The following is a 19,801-nucleotide window of genomic DNA, read 5'->3' as shown; positions in this document are numbered from 1 at the left end:
CTCCTGACCTCAGGTGATCCACCTGCTTCGGCCTCCCAAAGAGACACCGTGCCTGGCCCATTTGTTTTCTTAATGCCCCAGGTTGCACCTAAAAGAAGATGTGGGAAATACAATGGACTCCTGCAAGCTCCTGGCAGCCATTTTGAATCATGAAGGGCATTGCTCTTAGGGTGAGGAAGAAAAGAAGAAGGTGGAGAGAAGAGATGGGAAACATCCTTGTGCCTTGGATTAAATCCCACCTGAGGCCATATCTCCTTGTGGAATATTCATTTACCCAAATCAATAAATCCCTTTTGGCGTTCAAGGCAACTTGAGTTGGACTTTCTATTAACTTCAAACATCAGATTTCTGGTATAAAATTAGTATTAACTAAGACCAGGAACCTGACTTATCTCGGCCCTAATTTCCAAATCTACTAGTCAGAGATAATCAAAGTCTTTAGGGTTGTTGGGAGAATTAAATGAGCAAATAACCTATGTAGACTGTTAGTACAGTGCTTGGTTATAAGCACTTCATAAATTTTAACTATTATTATCCCCAAAGTAATCTACCTGTACAAAACTGTATCATGAACACAACATTTTTTTTGTATCATGAACACAACATTTTTTCTGGGCTTATAAACATTAATCCTGACTTCCATATAGAAGCGTTTTTTGATAATGAGTAAAGATGGTATACCCTCCCTCAGAGCTTTCCAAAAAAAAAAAAGAGGAGAGCGAGCACATTCTTCCACCTAAATTTGAGAACATTTGGCAGTTCCTTTATATACCAGGAAAACAAGGATACATGGGGTTTACATGAGAAGAAACAATTTTGAATGAACAAGCAATCAAGTTGGTTTAAAAATGAGCAAGAGAGAGAACTTGTACAACAAGCATCTCAGACAAACCCAGAGGTCTGCAAATAAGATGGACTGCCTGGGGAGGTAGCAAGTTCCCCACTCCACCCAAAGTGCAAGCAAACATATTGTGGCCATTTGTCGTAGTGGAGCATAAAGTGAGTATTGGCCCCACTGAGCTTTAAGGCTACCCACTAGACTAATACTCCCTTGTTCTCTTCCTGTAGCCCTTTGTCCCATGTTACTTAAATGGAGGGAAGGGGAAAGGTATTTTGTATTTACAGGTAAAATAACTATCCATCTGTCAGCCCCACACTGCAGTTTGGCCTGGGGAGGTAGGACTTTGGGAATCAAATCTTATCTAGGTTCAGTTCCTCACTCTGCTACTTAGATCTTACTCTATATGCTCAGCAGCAAACAACCTTACACTGCTGGCTCTCAGTTTCCTCATTTGTTAGGAAAAACAAAAGAGAGAAAATATCGTCGGACCTGAGATTATACAGATATAGATGAGACAAGCTATGCAAAGCACTTAGCCTAACCAGACAAAGCCAGTTTCCCATTCCACCCTTTCAGATCTCCCTCAATTCCTCCTTCAGGACTTGTGTTTATTTATTTCTCTCACCAAACACCATCAATCAGTTTTGTTCTAAACATGTTAAATATTAAGTCATTCTGCTAAATAAGTGGTGACTCGGGTATTTTTACTATTTCCCATTTAACAGATGAAACTGAGGCACAGGAAGGTTAAATGACTTGCCCAAGTTCATACAACTAGTAGGCAACAGGGTTGGTTGGAATTTGAACACAGTCTGACTCCAGAGTTCCATGCCTTAACTAGTGTATCATTCCACTTTTCACTTAATTGATTAATAAACAGTCAGCTTGGGAGGTCGAGGTGGGCAGATCATGAGGTCAGGAGATCGAGACCATCCTGGCTAACACGGCGAAACACTGTCTCTACTAAACAAAATACAAGAAATTAGCCAGGTGTGGTGGCGGCCGCCTGTAATCCCAGCTACTAGAGAGGCTGAGGCACGAGCATGGCATGAACCCGGGAGGCAGTGCTTGCAGTGAGCCTAGATCGCGCCATTGCACTCCAGCCTGGGTGACAGAGTGAGACTCTGTCTCAAAAAAATAAAAGATAAAATAAAATAAAATAAATAAACAAACAATCAGGCCTCCATATCTGTGGGTTCTCCCTCCTCAGATTCAACCAATCACAGATCAAAAATATTCTGAAAAATAAAAAATGAAAACAAGAATAACAACAAAAAACAATACAAATTTTTAAAATACAGTATAAAAGGACTTGTGTAGCATTTACATTGTATTAGGTTTTATAAGTAATCTAGAGACGATTTAAAGTATATGGAATATACGTAGTTTACATGCAAAGACAATGTCATTTTATATAAAGGACTAGAGCATTTGTGGATTTTGATATCTCCTGGGGTCCTGGAATCAATCCCCTCCAGTACTGAGGGGTGACTGTAACTTTCTTGGGAGTGTACCATTTGGTACTCTAGTCTATTCCCAGCACTTAAAACAGTGCCTGGCATATAGTAAGTGTTCAATAAATATTGAAATAATGAATGAAGAATAAGTGAATAAACAGAATATTCTTCAACAAGTGTTAATTCCCTCTTCCTTCCTCTCCCCTAAGGAGGTGGAAAAACTTGAATTCAAATCTCTTGCATTCTACTTGAATCTGAGATTTTGCACAAAATTTGCCCAAATTATATATAATCAAGTATCCATCATAAAGATGAATTCAGATAATTAGACCAAAAATACAATCTACAAATTCCCATGCAATGCATTTGTCTGAAAAAGGTATTTGCCTGGAATCTCAACCAAATCCAATGTCCCTTTGACATCACTAAGGAGAAGCTCAGCCTGGTGAATAACAGGACATTTGAGTGCTGGAATTAAATGATAATTAGAAGACACCCGTGGCAAAGCTGCCTCATAACGAGTAATTTGGGGGTGAGAAGAGGGTGGTTATTAATGTGTCCGGGAGACAACGCCAGGCACTGTTTCCCTGATGGGAGCAGAATCTCAGGTTATTTATAGCCACTTCTCAGGAGGAACATGGCACAGGGCATCTGAGGAGAGAACCACGCCAAGGTGCGCTAATGGAGCTTTGAGGATAATTTACTGCTCAAGTTCAAGGACTTTTGCAACAAGAAAGAGCCTCTCAAACTCCCAGCAACCTCTACCCAGGAAGGAGATGAATGTGACTGTGCAGGTCTGTCATTCAAGATTCACCATCTCATCAATCTCATCTTCTCCCACTGTCCCCCTGGCTCACTCGTCTCCAGCCACCGCAGCCTCAGGCAGCTCCTCAAACATGAAAACACACTCCCACCACAGAGTTTTCATTTTTGCCCCTTCCTCTGCATGGACACACTTTTCTGACATCCTTTTAAACTACAGACTTCCGATCACCTGATATTAGTAATTGAAGGCTGTAGTGAGCTATAACTGTGCCGCTGCACTCTAGCCTGGGCGACAGAGACAAAATAAAATTAAACTAAAAGTTGAAAATAATAAAATATAAACTTCCTTTTCTGCCTCTGTGATTTGCATTTTTCTACAGCTCTTACCAAATCCATGTTTGCTTTGCCCCCAGTTTGCTGTGTGATCTTGGGCTAATCACTATCTCTCTCTGGGTTTTAGATTCCCATCTACAGAATGAGGGCAGTGGTTGACAATTCTCTAAAATCCTTTCTAGCATTCACATCCCACATCTCCAGGTGCAAATAATGTAAGTAAGCTTGATGCTATGTCTGGTCAAAATAGATAGTTTCAGGCTTATTTATCAATAACAAGAAAGTGACATTGTACATAGTCACTTCTTGTTATTTTCAGTAAAGTCACCACCAACTCCCAATTAGCCAATCCCGAGCCATGGCTCCTAAAAGAAATACAGGGTTGGGTTCCTGTGAGCCTCTGACCACAATATTTTTGTCAGTCAATCAATGCATAACCTTGTTTTTTGTATATCTGTGTTTAAAGGCATCTTATGTAACATATACTGATTCACTAACACTGAGCTCACAGTCAAGAGTACAATAACACATTCCTGAGCAACACTTATCCAACACATGTATGTCCTTCTTCAGGCATGTCACAGCCTTTGGAACACAAGGTAGCACTTCCACAATTTGTTTGGGGAACAGTTTTAAACAGCAAAGTCACCAAGAAAAAGCACACAAATGTGACAAATATAGCACTAAATAGACTACAAAAAAAGATATTTGTTTATCGTATGACAGCTGAAACAAGATGGCAGAGTGTTGCCCTGTTTCCCCTAAGCTAGGAATGTTTTCATCACCAGATTAACATTTTTCAGGGCTCTGCACATGTCTGTGAATGATTGTGAAAGTGCCACGAGTATTGATTCGGGGGTTACAAATAAATTTTAGCAAGGAAGCAAATTCACAAATACAGAGTCTGGGAATAATGAAGATCAATTTATAGCTTACGAAGATAATTATTATTTGCCTTCCCTACCACAATGTAAGCTCCAAGAAAGCAGGTGTTGTTCTGTTTTGTTCACCACGTTCTCTCTAGCTCCTAGAATATATACACTCTTAACAAATTTTGGTGACATAAATAAGCCCGAAGATATCTATTTTGACCAGACACAGTATCGAGTTCATTTAAATTATTTGCACACAGAGATGTGGGATGTGAATGCTACAAAGGATTCTAGAGAACTGTCAACCACTGCCCTCATTTTGTAGATGGGAAGCTAAAGCCCAGAGAGGGGTAGTGATTAGCCCAAGATCACACAGCAAACTGGAGTCAAAGCAAGCATGGATTTTTTTTTCTTTTTTCTGTTTTTTCTATTTTTTTTTTTTTTTCAGAGACATTCTCGCTCTGTCACCCAGAATGGAGTGCAGTGGCACAATCATAGCTCATTGCAGCCTCAAACTCCTGGGCTTAGGTCATCCTCCCACCTCAGTCTCCCAAATAGCTAGGATTATAGGCATGTTACACCATGCCTGGCTAATTATATATATATATAAGTAAGTATATATTTTCTAGAGACAGGGTCTCTCTGTGTTTCCCAGGCTGGTCTTAAACTCCTCGTCTCAAGCAAGCCTCCCACCTCGGCCTCCCAAAGTGTTGGGATTGCAGGCACGAGCCACCACATCCAGCTGAGCCTGGATTTCTTAGGCAATTGCATTTTACTATATTTCCAGCACCTTACAGACATGATCTTTGTTATTATTGGGATGTCTCAGAGCATCTGGCTGAGGGCTTAGAACAGAGTGGGTGTTCAATAAATGCTGACAGGCTGGATTACAGAAAAGGTAGGGGATATTCCTAGAAGATGAAAAGGCAGACTGCACCTTCAGCTAAAGTCAATCACATCAACTGGAAAGATTGACTTAATATTCAGCAGTAGCTCTCTCAGGAAAAGGTTAATGGGGAATAAAGAGGAACTCTGTGTATCAGTCAAAACTTCATGTTCCAAGTAATGAAAAGATAAACAAACTTTCTTAAACAAGAGAGAGAATTCATTGACTTGTGCAACAGAGAAGTCCAGAATTAGAGTGAATTTCAAATGTGGATTGAAAATACATTGGGGTAGCAGTTTTGCAGCTCTGCTTTTCTGCAAATCTCTTAGCTCCATTTGGCTTCTCTCACTAGCAAACCGTGTACAGGAGTCTAAGGCTTGGTATCTACCCAACACAGCATTCAGAAGAAAAGAGCTTCTATGGTCCAGCATTCCCACCTGGAGATTCTCACCTGAGATTCACTGTAATTGGACTGGCAAGTCATGTGGTTACCCTGGAACCAATCACCATAGCCAGGAAGGTGTAAGCTGCTGATTGGCTGAGCAGGATCACACGTTCTAATCATGGAGCTAAATATTGGTATCAGCACCTGAAGAATCTTCTATCAAAATTCAGGGATGGTAGAAAGACGGGAGAGGGGAATGAATACCAAGAAACAATAGTTTTCCGCACTATATACACGTATGAGGCCAGACACCTCCAACGAACTTCCAATGCAGGAACAGAGATTTGAGAAATTGTTGTTTTAAAGAATGTATTGCTGTACAAATGTTATTGCTCCCGGTTCCATGCTAGGTTCTAGGGATACAGAGGTGAAAAACTCCTAATCCTCATCCACAAAAATAGCTCACAGATAATTCATAACAGTTGGTTCATAAGATACATGAAAAAAGAGAAGATCTGTCCAAATGCACTAAATTAGGAAAAAAAAAAAAAAGCAAAAAGGAGGAGAGAAGAGGCTATGTCAGGGCCATGTCAGTCCCAGAACAAAAACACTGTTTCCGTGTTATTTATTCTTAACAACTTTTTTTTTTTTTTTTTTTTTGAGACAGGGTCTCTCTCTGTCACCCAGGCTAGAGGGCAGTGGCACAATCTCGGCTCACGGCAACCTCCACCTCCAGGGTTCAAGCGACTCTCCTGCCTCAGCCTTCCGAGTAGCTGGGATCACAGGCGCCCAACACCACGCATGGCTAATTTTTGTATTTTTAGTAGAGATGGGTTTTCACCATATTGGCCAGGCTGGTCTTGAACTTCTGACCTCAGGTGAACTGCCCGCCTCAGCCAGCCTCCAAAGTGCTGGGATTAAAAGCATGGGCGGCCGTGCCTGGCCTTAACATCTTTTTGAATATCATATGTACACTAGGGACAGAAATGTGCACTCCATGAACCCTTTGGCAGTTATTAGTCCCAGAATATTAGAAGCGTTTGGCTTTTTCCAGTGACTGTCTTTGAGAGAATCAGTGGCCTCCTCCTACAAGGCACTCGGCGTTTCTTACATAACTTGCAGCACCTCCAACTAGGAAGACTTGGCCCCGCATCCATTACAATACCCCAGAGACATTCCCATAACTTCATTCCCGTGCTGCTGTCAAAGAGCTACTCCACTGTGAAGGATTCTAAGTGAGAAACAAGCTGTGGGCAGGAACCTCTCCATGTTCCATTGATAGCTATCAGGAGGGAGAGGGTTTACAGCAAAATCACTTCCGCTACTTTTACTTGGGGTTTGTGCCAAAGCGTGCTGATCCTTCAGGACTCTGCTCAGATCCAGACTTCAGAATGGTGAGATGTGGGGAGCTGAGGGTGGAAGGGCCCCTGGAGGAAGTGCTGGCTCCATGAGTCTGCGGTGCCATGCAGGTCAAGGTAGTGACCTGGGTGGCCCTACGTGCCAGGTGATGGACTAGGGGAATTGCTTGCACAAACCCTGGAATAGAGTAGATGGTAAATAAGTGTTAAATTATGTGTAGGAATGTGACAGCAGAAAAGAGGTGCCAGATAATGTTTCCATATTGGTTGCAATTCAAATTAGCTTAAGAAAAAAAAAAGCAAAAGACAGCTGTATTGGCTGGTAGAGCTGGCAAATTAAAGATAGGACTAGTTTTAGGCAGGACTGGATCCAGGGGCATCATTGAGACTGTGAGAGCTCTGTCTCTCTTTAACTCCTGGTTTGCTTCTCTGTAGGTGACGGCCTCGTCCTCACCTTCCAGGGACAACTTTTCTCCACATTGAGGGGAAGATGGTTGTCCTCAGTCACTGACTAACAGTCTTGCGGCTTTGTGATATGAAAAGTAAATCCTTTTTCCTTCCAGCACCTAATCAGGAATTGCAGGGGAAATTGTCTGATTAACCTAGCTTGGGTAGGACAGAAACCTCTGGAACAGGTATTATGAATCAGAGAAATTGGGTTCTATGACTGGCCAGCCTTGGAGTGCACATCCACCGTAATGATACGGTGGCTTAGTAAACGAAAATGCAGTGTAAGTATGGACTGAAAAATGATTCATTCCTGGCCGGGCACGGTGGCTCATGCCTGTAATCCCAGCACTTTGGGAGGCTAAGGCAGGCAGATCACCTGACGTCAAGAGCTCGAGACCAGCCTGGCCAACATAGTGAAACCCCATCTCTACTAAAAATACAAAAATTAGATGGGCGTGGTGGCAGGCACCTGTAGTCCCAGCTGCTCAGGAAGCTGAGGCTGGAGAATCTCTTGAACCCGGGAGGCTGAGGTTACAGTGAGCCAAGATCATGCCGCTGCACTCCAGCCTGGGTGACAGAGTAAGACTCTGTCTCAAAAAAAAAAAAAAAAAAAAAAAAGATTCATTCTTTATACGAAATTACAATTCAACTGGGTGTCTTATTTTTTTATCTAGCAACCTTGCGATGGAGGCAGAAGAAGGATCCTATGATTGGAAACCTGCCAGACTCACGGGCTACGGAGAAGAAAGGCTAAATCCACACCAGACTGTTGGATGCACCTACAACAAATTTCCCTCTGTGGCTCGATTTCTTATGAATATACTCATAGAAATGCACAAGAACTGAAAACTCATTAGGGAAACCAAAAAACAAAAATTTAAAAAAAGCTGTAAACCAATGTTTCTTAAAACATGCTCTGCAGAACACTCGTTTGGTGGAATGTGAAGTGTTCTTTCATATTAAAGGAGTTGCGTGTTAATCGTGTTTCTCTGCCGTAGGACTCTCATTGCATTAATATGTCAATTTCCATTGTGAATTTCTCAGGAGAGAGAGGGACTATGTGATATTCCTCAAATGCATGAGGTCATGGAAGCTAAGAGCAGAAGAGCATTAGGATGGCAGAACAGCTTTGATAGCACAACAGCTCCTTGCATGTAATGAAAATCACAAAGTTCAGGGGGACATTTTACTGGCTGTATTGTCAGTAGGATGAATACTACATGCTGCATCTTCTGAACTATAATACGGTATCCCTGAGAAACAAAATTAGAGGAAATATTGATCACATCTCACCATTTCCAGCTAAAATTAAGATGCAGAGTCTGCAATGACCCAAAATAAATGTGCTCATTCCCTGAACACATGGGGCCTTTGTCTTATTTTGTCCTTTGTCTTATTTATTTATTTATTTATTTATTTTGAGATGGAGTTTCACTCTTGTTGCCCAGACTGGAGTGCAATGGCATGGTCTTGGCTCACCGCACCCTCCCCCTCCCAGGTTCAAGCGATTCTCCTGCCTCAGCCTCCCGAGTAGCTGAAATTACAGGCACCCGCCACCACGCCAGGCTAACTTTTGTATTTTTAGTAGAGATGGGGTTTCACCATGTTGGCCAGGCTTGTGTCGAACTCCTGACCTCAAGTGATCCACCCACCTCAGCCTCCCAAAGTGCTGGGATTACAGGCATGAGCCACTGCGCCCGGCTGAGCCTCTGTCTTGAGCCATCCTGGCCAAGTTCAGAAGTTGCTCTTGCATCCGCTCCCAAGTCTCCCAGTACGCATTGCAACAGGAAGTGTAGGGAAAAAAGTGCAGAGTTCTAACTTCCACAGTACTTAGATACCTGTTATACCTAGTCCACCTTTATTATCACGAGTTCACAGAAATTGGGAGCTAAAGAGACCTTTAAGGGAGAAATAGGAGAATTGAATCATCTTGACCTCTGGGCACATACCAGACACGATGCTAACCCATTTTTACATTTTTTCGGTGACTTCCCCATGACAACTCTATATCTTTTATACAAAAGGACTTCTGTAGCCTAATAAATTTAGGCTTTCCTTTTGATTCTCAACAGATACAGAAACTGAGATCAGAGACAATGGCTTGATTGAGCTCATTTCACTCCATGAAAAAGATTTTGGAATAAGAGATTTTTATCTCCTCTACACTGATATTTTATACCTCTTTCAGCCACGCAATATTCTGCATCCCCAAGAAGCTCTCTGCTTCTTATTTAATGCTTGTCAACCTCTGCCCCTCTGGCAAATTTCTTCTAATGGGTAGCATCCAGGAAGCCCCTGTTCCCTTTGTGTGCTCCCGCTATCTTCCACATTATGTTTGATCTCAACATCCCACTGAAAATTGCATATTGATAGTAGCCTGCTATGATAATGAACCATTCATGTCTCAATGTGAAAAGGCATTTAAGACACCTGTTTTCATTAGTAATTATAGATAATTGCTGTGGTGGATGGAGTTTTTTTTTAATTATTATTGCACAGAAAAGGTCTTGAGAAACAGAGCAATTAATTTCCTGATACCTTACCAAGAGTGAGTACGACGTTAACCCTCACTTTGGGAAGTAGTTGTAGGTAATTGGGCTTGGCTGCTTGCAATGGGGGGAAAGTGAATTATATTCTAGAGTAGGCTCCTGACATATCCCAGCCATGGACAACTACTTTTTTCATGTTTTTTTCAGCATTTACTTCTTCCTTCATTCATTTTAGGAACACTTGTTAAATACTTCCTATTGGTCAGTTGCCTTGTTAAATGCCGGGGTTGCAATGACTCAGTTTCATTCACTCATTCGTTCAACAATCAGATGACACTATGTGCAAAGGCCCTGGATATTTAAAATGGATTGTAGGCTGGGCGTGGTGGCTCATGCCTGTAATCTCAGCACTTTGGAAGGCCGAAGTGGGTGGATCACTTGAGGTCAGGAATTTGAGACCAGCCTGACCAACACAGTGAAAGCCTGACTCTACTAAAAATACAAAAGTTACCCGGGCATGGTGGTGGGTTTCTGTAATCCCAGTTAGTCGGGAGGCTGAGACAGGAGAATCACTTGAACCCAGGAGACAGAGGTTGCAGTGAGCCGAGATTGTGCCACTGCACTCCAGCCTGGATGACAGAGCGAGATTCCATCTCAAAATAAATAAATAAATAAATAAAAATAGATTATGATTATAAAGCCCTAATACAACAGCATAAGTCCATTTTCCTAAAGAAATATTCTTGCCCTCTGAACCAGTAACTCCACATCTAAGGAGTTTTCTTAAAGAAATTATATTAAAATTATGAACAATCGGCCGGGCGCGGTAGCTCAAGCCTGTAATCCAGCACTTTGGGAGGCCGAGGTGGGCAGATCATAAGGTCAAGAGATCGAGACCATCCTGGTTAACATGGTGAAACCCTGTCTCTACTAAAAATATAAAAAATCAGCCGGGTGTGGTGGCACGCGTCTGTAGTCCCAGCTACTCAGGAGGCTGAAGCAGGAGAATCGCTTGAACTCAAGAGGCAGAGGTTGCAGCGAGCCGAGATCATGCCACTGCACTCCAGCCTGGGTGACAGAGTGAGACTCCACCTCAAAAAAAATAAAATTATGAAAAATCTAAATATTTATCAAGAGTAGAAAAATGGTTAAATGAATCGTAATAATCTGTAGTTATTAATATATATCTTATGAGAAAGATATGATGTGTAGAAGTAAGTTTGATATATTAGAAAGAGGGAAGGCTTGCAAAATAAAAAAAAAAGGAATAATATAAGCCAAAAAAAATAGAACCCCCATATGATCCAGCAATTCCTCATCTGGATATTTATCCCAAGGAATTGAAATCAGGATCTTAAAGAGATATTAGCATTCCCACATTGATTGCAACACTATGTAGAATGTGGAAATAAATGTCCATCAACACATGAATGAATAAAGAAAATACGGTATATACATATAGTGGAATACTATTCAGCACTGAAAAGGAGGAAATTTTGCAATACATAGCAATATGGAAGAACTTTGAGAACTTTATGCTATGTGAAATAAACCAGTCACAGAACATCATATACAGAAGATTTCATTTATTTGAGGTGTGTGTAAGAGTCAAATTCATAAAATCAAAGAGTGGAATGGTGGTTACCAGGGATTAGGGGAAAAGGGAAATAGGGCACTACTCATCAACAGCCATAAAGTTTCAGTTAAAACAAGATTACAAGCTCAGAGATTTGCTGTACAGCATCATACCTATAGTCAAAAATGATGGATTGTACACTTAAAATTTTGTTAAGAGGGCTAGATCTCATGTTATGTATTCTTACCACAATAAAACAAAATTTTTAAAACGAATAATATAAGCCAAAATGGAAGCAGCGGTTCTATTCAGGGAGTGCTATGGGAACAGAAGTTAAATCTGTAGGTAAGGTTAGGGTACATTTGATCTGGTGAACTTTTCTGCATTTCCTAAGTTCCAACAATAAACATGTATCGCTTATGTAATTAGGAAGTAGAAGCAAAAAAAAGTAGTGTAGAGGTTTGGGTTCTGCAGACGAGCCTTGGAAGGTACAAAGCTAAGTCCAAAAGTGCTGCTAATGACCTTAATGACAACAGTGAGAATTTACCAGGTCTCATGGTTGGAGAGAACCACATAGGCTGATTCTTTCTGCAACTGATTCCCAACCTTGGCGTCAGATAATCAGCTCTGAAGCTTTTAGAATGTAGAAAGGCTCAAGTTAATCCCCACAGCACACACATCTCAAGAGATTTGGTCTTGGGTAGGGCTGGACATCGGTACTTCTTAGATTTCCCAGGCAGTTATAAGGTATAGCAGCCAAGGTTGACAGCTACCACATCACTGATTCTCAAACGTGACTGCACATAAGAATTATCTGAGAAACTTTACAAAAATGCTGATCCCTGGCTGAGCACGGTCAAGCCTGTAATCCCAGCACTTTGGGAAGCCAAGGTGGGCAGATCACCTGAACTCAGAAGTTTGAGACCAGCCTGGGCAACATGACAAAACCCTGTCTCTACAAAAAATACAAAAATTAGCTGGGTGTAGTGGTACACACCTGTAGTCCTAGCTACTGGGAGGCTAAGGTGGGAGGATCACTTGAGCCCAGGAGGCAGAGGTTTCAGTGAGCCGAGATTGTGCCATTGTACTCCAGCTTGGGTGGCAGAGGGAGACTCTGTTTCAAAAAAAAAAAAAAAACTGATTCCTGGGTGCCACCCAGAGATTCTAAGTTAATTAATCTTGGTGTGGTTTGGGCATTCTGACACGTAAAAGCTTTCCAAGTGATTCTAATACACACCCAACTTGGGAAACATTGCTCTACACCCTTGTACTTAAGGAGAGGCCTGTAGATCATCAGTGTTGGCACCACTTGGGAGCATGTAAGACATGCAAAATCAGCCCCCACCCCAGCCTGCTAAAACCTCACCTGTGCGTTAACAAGACTTTTAGGTGAGGTGTGTGTATATTAAAGTTAGAGAAACACTGCCCTAGATCATTCCAGAGAATAAACACCATGGCTCCAGCAACCTTCCAAGTCAAATTGCCACAGACCCCTTTTCTATTCCATTCCCTTTCCCATGTCTTTGAAAACGGGAAAGATCTAATTTAGGACAGTTCTGCAGCAGATAAAATATGGCTCTGCCCTTCTCAAGCTATATGCAGACTTTCAGACCCCACACAACCCAGCCAGAGGGCAAGCATCTGCTTCTCCAAGCTGAAAGATCCAGATTTTTTATTATTCCACAGGACCACACTGGGAGGGAACAGAACAACCCCTGAAGAGGACATTTCACCACCGATCAGCTTCAAGAGGCCTCCCTGGAGTCCCCAAATCTCCCCACAACAAAGTGAGCTGATTTTAATCAGCAGCTGCCATCTCATCTGCATTTGAGATCCCATGAATATGCAAGCCGGGTGGATGGGGTCTCAAGGAAGAGGAATAATTGGCCCCTTACATTTGATATTCAGGACCGCTGTTCTCTTATGGTGCAGTTTTCCTCTCCAGCAATCTTGTGAGGGATTTAGGTCGCAGCAAACACCATGGGCATTATCCATCAGAACAGCATCAAAGGAAAGAAGGAGTGCATTTAAAAAAGTCCAGTGTGTGGCGTGATTACTTGATGATACTATTAAATTTCTTCTGTGTTTTGCAACCTCTCTGGAGAGGATTTCCAAATACCCTATGCCTCATTAGCCTTGAGCCAAAGCAGCCCTGAGCTTGCTGCATGGTGGGAGGTGTGCACTGGTACCTAGCCCTCTGTAGCTGTCTCCATCTTTGGGAAGGTAGAAATACAAGACCTCTCTAAAGGCAAGGTAACATGGGATTGTTTACAGACCTGAAGTATACAGATGTGGCCTCCAGAGCAGACACTGTTTTTGTCACTAGCATTTATTCTCTCTTCTTTCTTTAGGGAGTCACTCCCTCCTCAGTACTAAATTTGTGTGGTTTGGAGGGACTCATTGAATCAGGCACGGGTGTGACTCAGGCCCAGCCAGTCACAGCATCTCATCTTCCAGCCACAGGGATTGAGTGAGGGATGCACATGTGACCCAATAAGAGCCAATGAGAATTTAACTGGGACTGTTACGGGAAAGGGCAAGAGTGTTTATACCTGGGAAAATCTAAAATCAGTCTGCCAGGTGTCATCTTGCTGCCATGCAGGGTGATCCTGTCTGAGACTAAAGCCAGTACAGACGAAAATAGATGAGAAAGGCAATTTTGAGCCCCTGGATTCAGCCATGCCTGAAGCCTGGAGGCTTATCTGAGCCAGTGAATGTCCTTTTTTTTGTTTTGAGTTGGGTTTCTATCATTGGCAAGTGAATGAATCCTAACTGATAATGGGCTGTTTTGTTCATATCCTGTTTTGACACTACCTGGGGTTCTTCTTGTCACAGCCCTCACACTAAAGACAAGATAATGTAACATTCAGTCTTTCTAGTAATATCATTGAGTCTCCACTGTGTCCAAGACACTGTTGTAGGTGCGAAGGATAGCGCAACACATAAAATAGGCCAAGTCACTGCTCTTGTTGAACTTACATGAGCTTTGAGTGAGAAGGTTTAGAGTGAGGTTCCATTTTACAGATAAAGAAATTAATGCTCAGAGATATCCAACAACCTGCCCAAGATGACCCAGAAAACATGTGATGGAATGAGAGTTCAAACCCAGATTGGTTTTACCCCTTAGGTCTCTGTGAAAATCTAAACAAGAAATTAAAAACAGGCAAAATCAGACCAGATCATGCCAAAAGATGTGTTTTATTTGGCCCATGATTTTTTAAAATTTAGAATTATTAGCCATCGCTAAAACTCAGATTTTCTATACAGATCCAGATTTCTCAGTAGTACGGAAAAGTAGAAAGGTCTAGCAGCAACAGACTAGAACCCTCACATGGCACTAGCTGGCTGGGGTGAGAGGAGGCTGCCCCCTCGAAACACAGTCACATTCTCCTGTTTGCCATAATCTCACCCTGGGCTATCTCTCTCACTTAAGTTTGTCCCTTTGGACATTTGAGTTTGCAAGCCCTGCTGCAAGCATTGTGAAGGCATGCTATGATATTCTGTCGTCATTGCTTGAAGTCCCAATGCTTGGCATCTAGCACAGGATCAATGGTGGATCACTCTCATTCCTACCACTTCGCTCAAGATGGGACTGACAGAAGCTATCCATCCACTTGCCATTTGCATACGATTAAACCTTCTGGAAGCAGAGCAATCAGATGGAATCAGCTCCAGGGAAACATATGTGTGCCCTGCTGGTCTCCTTAATTTCTAGTGAGGAAGCCCAAGCACGCCCAAAGCTTTGCAGGTGTTACAGACAACTCAGTGTTGAAGGCCAACAATATAAGTGAAAACCAATATGGTGATAGAAATAAATGTGCCTCTCCTATATGTCTGAAGAATGAAGTGACAGATCAGAAGGGGTTGGTCGTTTTTTTCATAGTGGAGAGAAAGAAAAAGTTTGGGGGAGCGCATCCAATTTATTATTGGGCATTTGCTGTGTGCCAGGCACAATGCTGGGTGTTTAGGATACAGAGGTGAGTGAGATCCAGTCCCTGCCCTCAGAGAGCTCACACTCTAGAGGGAGTTCTCTAGGGAGGAGAGATATAGAGGCACAGGATGCTGTAAAGTGCATGAGTACTGCAACACACTTCTTCCTGAAGTGCAATGATCACTTACAGGCAGCGTGAACAGTGTGAGCAAGGGAACAGGAGGGTCAAACAGCAAAGCATATTAAGGGGACATGAGGTATTGTTGGAGTACAGGTTGCAAGGGGAGCTGGGGGCCCAGATTAGACAGGAGAAGTTGGCAGGGGCCAGATTGTTATAGGACTAACAGGTTGATATGCCCACCATGCAGTAATAGACCAATACACTGAGACAGTAGGATTTGCAGCAGAGAAGGGTTTAATAATCTCAAGGCCACCTGAAGCAAGGAAATGGAAGGAATTCTCAAGTCTCAGATCCATTTGCTCAAGAATTTCTGGGCAAAGATTTTTAAGGGGATCATGAAGGGCAAGGAGGTAGAAAATTGGAGTTGTCAATTGGTTGGAGTAACAGGGATGAAATTATCAAGATATGGAAACTGTATTCTTCTATGAGTCATCTTTTTGCTGGGCCCTTCAGGCCAGCTGGTGCAGGTAGTTTTATTAAGTGGAACCTAAAGGAGAAACTCGAAAGAAAAAGCTTATCTTTTTACAATGTCTTAGATTTTATCTATAGAACAGAAAAGAAAGAAAGGATCTTGTGACAAGGTCTGTTACCTTCGGCTAGTAAACAGTGACCAACAACAAGGAAGTGGACCAAAGGGCAAGCTGGCTTAATGATTACTGCTGACTGTGACGCAAGCCTGGGTGAATTTTGTTTTTTCCACTTAATCAGTTTTATTATTTTATTTTATTTATTTGTTTGTTTTTTGAGATAGAGTCTGGCTCTGTCACCCAGGCTGGAATGCAGTTGCACGATCTCAGCTCACTGCAACCTCCACCTCCTGGGTTCAAACGATTCTCCTGCCTCAGCCTCCTGAGTAGCTGGGATTACAGGTGTGCACTACCATGCCCGGCTAATTTTTGTTTCTTTAGTAAAGATGGAGTTTCACCATATTGGCCAGGCTGGTCTCAAACTCTGACCTCAGGTGATCCACCTGCCTCAGCCTCCCAAAGTGCTGGGATTACAAGCATGAGCCACCACATCCAAACCACTTCATCGATTTTATAAAGTTTTTTCAGGGATGGTTTCAAGATCATGACAGGTCGTTCACGTCGTGTTGCATTAGGTTATCATAGGGAGTAAAGGGATGAGCTCACGCAGACCTGGGGTGAAATCTCTGCTCCTTGTCTGCCTTGCTGGGTCACCTTGGGCAAGTGATGTCACTTCTCTGAGCCTCAGTTTCCTCATCTATAGAATGGGAAACTATCAGGGCTTACCTAATAGAGTTCTGGCAATGATTAAAATAATGTGTTCAGGTGCTTACTATAGTGTCTGTCACTAAGTATTTAATAAATGTTACTGTGCAGAGCTGCTGAAAGATAAGGCAGGGAGTTCATAGTTTCCCCACAGATGCTTAATTTGCTGCTGAGGATATGATAAAAGGAGATCCTGGAGAGATTTTGATGCTCCAGCTCCTCTAGGAGACCACTTCTGCATCCTTTCCCATGCCTATGGATGTGACATGTCAAGTATCTAGGGAATACAAATGAGTTTTAAGAGTCCCAGACAAGAAAAGAAGTTTCTGATTTTCTTCTTTATTTGCACTTTTATAAATGTGTGGGAGCTGTGGGTCACTCTGAACTATTCAAACGCTTTCTTAACACGGCCCATGATGAAGCAAGTGCTTTGGACTTGTGCTTTCAGGGGTAACACCATTTGAAAGTTATCGGCAACACCTCCTCAGAGATACCAGGGGAAGCTGCATTGTTTAGACAAGTGCTAATAATTTAAGCCTCCTGTAAATTAGGAGGGAAAAAGTGATAAAATTAAGAAAGAAACAGTTTACATTTGCAATTTGCATTTGCAGTTAAGAAGTGCCTTATGAGACAGCGGCATATGCAGAGAACTGAGAGGGTTGGGAGAGTGGGGAGGGGTGGTCATCCTGCTCCCCTGTCAAGCTGGCATGATGCCTAAACCCCCACCATGATTCCATTAATTTGAGGCTTGAAGACTTTTATGGTACTTTTGGATTCTTATTTACAATGCAAATACTGTTATAAGAAGGCAAAGATTTTCAGATAAGGGCTTTTTAAAAATTCCAGCTATATGCTGTTTATGCCAAAAACAAGTGACAACAAAAGTTTCTGAATAAATGAACAGGTAAAGATGCACTGGGAAAATGCAAAAACAACGATTGAAAGCATGATTGGTAATAGTACCGTCAGACAGAATGCAATTTAAGGCCAAAGGCATAAATTTTTCAAAATGAGAGATCATAAAACGATAAAAGGTATGATGACCCTTGGAGAAAATAGTTTAGTAATGAAACCATCTGCTCCAACCTACAGATCATAAAGGAAAGAAATCAGGCACTCCTTAAATGAACATGAATACAGAAGCAGGTAAATACATCCTGGTGTATCCTTACTATGAATTATTATGCAGGTATTAAAATGGATGAGTTATGTCTGTGTATATTTGGTCCAGAGTAGGGGCTCTCAACCCTGGCTATACATAAGACTCATCTAAAGAGCTTTGAAAAATGCCTCTGCCCAAAGTGATTCAATTGGTCTTTGATGTGCTCAATTACTGGAATTGTTTGAAAATCCCCCACATGATTCCAGTGTACAATCAGGGTTGCGATTCATCAGCATAGATAGACATCCTTAATGTATTAAATAAAAAAGCAAAGAAAGGAGAAAGGGCGAAAAGAAAAAAGAGAAAAGAAGAAATGAATAAGTAAGAGAATGAACAATGAAAATGTGTATTTTTCATATTTTTGTCTGAGCATTGTGAAAAAATGAGAAAAGATAAATACCAAAAGTAAACATTGGCTATCTAATTTGGCAGCAGTGGAATTTGGAGTTCAAGGAGACTAGTTATTGAATTTCTTTATGTATCACTCTGTGTTATTTGACTTGCAACAATTACCATGAACTATTGTGTAACTTTAAAAAATCAGTCACTCAACAACAATTAGCTAAGCATCTACTATGTGGTAAGCAGCACTCTAGCTTCTGAAGATATGACAGTAGATAAAACAGACAAAATCCTTACTTTCATGGATCTTACAATCAAATACATTTTTAATAAGCTGCAAATTAAATTCTAACGTGTTTTTGATGTCAATACATTGGAATAAGACAAGTTGCCTTATCAACTGTTGTCTTTGTGTGATTAAGACCTGTGGAGACACTGGGATAATGGGTACAGATTGGTTGTTCCAGAATGATATCTGAGTTTGGTGGGTAAATAAAGGTATAGGAATGGGCCCTATAGCCTAGAGAGCATGTGGTTCAATTGCAAGTTAATTAGCCTTTTCCCAAGAGGTAGTCTTCACTGTGAAGCAGATGATAAGGAGTCTTTCTGTGCATCCGCTGAATATGCAGTGGTAGGTATTAATAATGGCATATCTAAGTTCACAATCTTTCCTTTGGTCCCTGCATGTCCAGTGGCTCCTGCCTCCCAGGCCATCTAAACACAGGTCCCCCAGAGCTTAACAGGAAGGATTGACTGCATGAGCAATAAGAATAGCTTATTCTTAAAGTACAACAACAACAAAATTTGTTAACCTTGAATTCTAAACGCAGTGAAAATGTATTTCAAAAATAAACGATCTTTTTACAGATACAAAGGCTGAAAGAATTTACCAGATCTATACTACAAGAAATGTTGTAGATAAAGAAATGTTAAATAATTTTTTTAGGCAGAATAAAAGTGATAGCAGAAGAATTTGAATCTACACAAAAGAGTGAAGAACATCAGAAATGGTAAATGTATAGGCAAATATACGTTTGCCTACACCTCTATACATTTACCATTTCTGATGCTTTTCTTATCTGATTTTTCTTTATTTCTTTATCTTTATTTTCTTTATTTCTATATCTTTCTATACTTATTTTCTCTTATTTTTCTTATCTTTTGCTTTTCTTATTTTTCAAAATCTCTTTAAAGACAATTAAAATAATGAGAATTTATTATGGGGTTTATAACATATGTAGAATTATAATATATGACAAAACTAGCACAAAGGGAGATGGAAATATTCTGTAGTTAGATTTTTTTTGTTTTTTTTGCAACAGAGTCTTGCTCTGTTGCTCAGACAAGTGCAATGCCGCAATTTTGGCTCATTGCAACCTTCGCCTCTGGAGTTCAAGCAGTTCTCCTTCCTCAGCCTCCTGAGTAGCTGGGATTACAGGCATGCACTACCATATCTGGCTAATTTTTGTATTTTTTAGTAGAGATGGGGTTTCACCATGTTGGCCAGGCTGGTCTTGAACGCCTGACCTCTGGTGATCTGC

At 41.4% G+C, this 19,801-nt stretch overlaps 2 long non-coding RNA genes across 2 annotated transcripts in view; one reads left to right on the top strand and one right to left on the bottom strand.

The window, feature by feature from the left end:
* Positions 1–8,676, top strand: part of LOC116462543 (uncharacterized) — a 241,070-nt gene extending 232,394 nt beyond the window's left edge. Inside the window, exon 5 of the long non-coding RNA XR_004246378.2 lies at positions 8,022–8,676. This is a non-coding gene — a long non-coding RNA (uncharacterized LOC116462543). The remainder of the gene's footprint in view (positions 1–8,021) is intronic.
* LOC131382372 (uncharacterized) overlaps positions 1–19,801 on the bottom strand; it is a 50,403-nt gene that overhangs the window by 6,956 nt on the left and 23,646 nt on the right. The window lies entirely within an intron of this gene.

Source organism: Hylobates moloch, unplaced genomic scaffold, assembly GCF_009828535.3.
Source record: "Hylobates moloch isolate HMO894 unplaced genomic scaffold, HMol_V3 SCAFFOLD_23, whole genome shotgun sequence".
In the NCBI taxonomy this organism is placed as follows: domain Eukaryota; kingdom Metazoa; phylum Chordata; class Mammalia; order Primates; family Hylobatidae; genus Hylobates; species Hylobates moloch.
The sequence above is the reverse complement of the archived record's forward strand: the minus strand, read 5'-3'. Positions and strand labels throughout refer to the sequence as shown.